Source organism: Elephantulus edwardii, unplaced genomic scaffold (genome assembly GCF_000299155.1).
Source record: "Elephantulus edwardii isolate Elephantulus edwardi_28Jun2011 unplaced genomic scaffold, EleEdw1.0 scaffold00236, whole genome shotgun sequence".
Classification (NCBI taxonomy): domain Eukaryota; kingdom Metazoa; phylum Chordata; class Mammalia; order Macroscelidea; family Macroscelididae; genus Elephantulus; species Elephantulus edwardii.
In genome coordinates, this window is record NW_006399986.1 from 1820380 (window position 1) to 1821045 (window position 666).

Consider the following 666-nt stretch of genomic DNA (forward strand, 5'->3'; position numbering starts at 1 on the left):
GTTTTTGGATGTGCATAGGGATTTGATTCTTAGAAGATCCCATTCATCTATTTTATCTTCTGGTTGTAGGTTTTTCAGGATACTTGGAAGACTATTTATGTTGTGGATTAGGACTTGTAGCATTCTTCCAAGCTTTTCTTTAATGAAGCTTATAGTCCTTTGGTAGTACTGCCATTTCACACTATTGAGTCTTCCTATCCATGAGGAAGGGATATTCTTCCACTTCTCTAGGCCTCTCTATGTTTCTTGTAGTAATGTTTTGTAATTTTCTTTGAATAGATCCCTTGTGCTTCTGGTTAAATTTACTCCCAAGAATTTAATCTTGTGATTAGCTATTGGGAATTGTATTGTTTTTCTTAGTTCCGGCTCTGTATTCTCTTTGTCACTGTAGAGAAATCCAACTGATTTTTGCATTTTGATCTTACATCCTGCTACTTTGCTGAATTGGTCCACTGTGTCCAATAGTTTTCTTGCTGAGTCTTTAGTGTTTTCTAATGATACTATCATATCATTTCCACAGAGAGATAATTTTACCTCCTCTTTGCCAATTGGATACCTTTTATTCCCTTCTCTTGTCTTATTGCTATCGCTAAGACTTCCAATACAATATTGAATAAGAGAGGTGATAGTGGGCATCCTTGCCTAGTTCCTGTTCTTAAAGGGAAT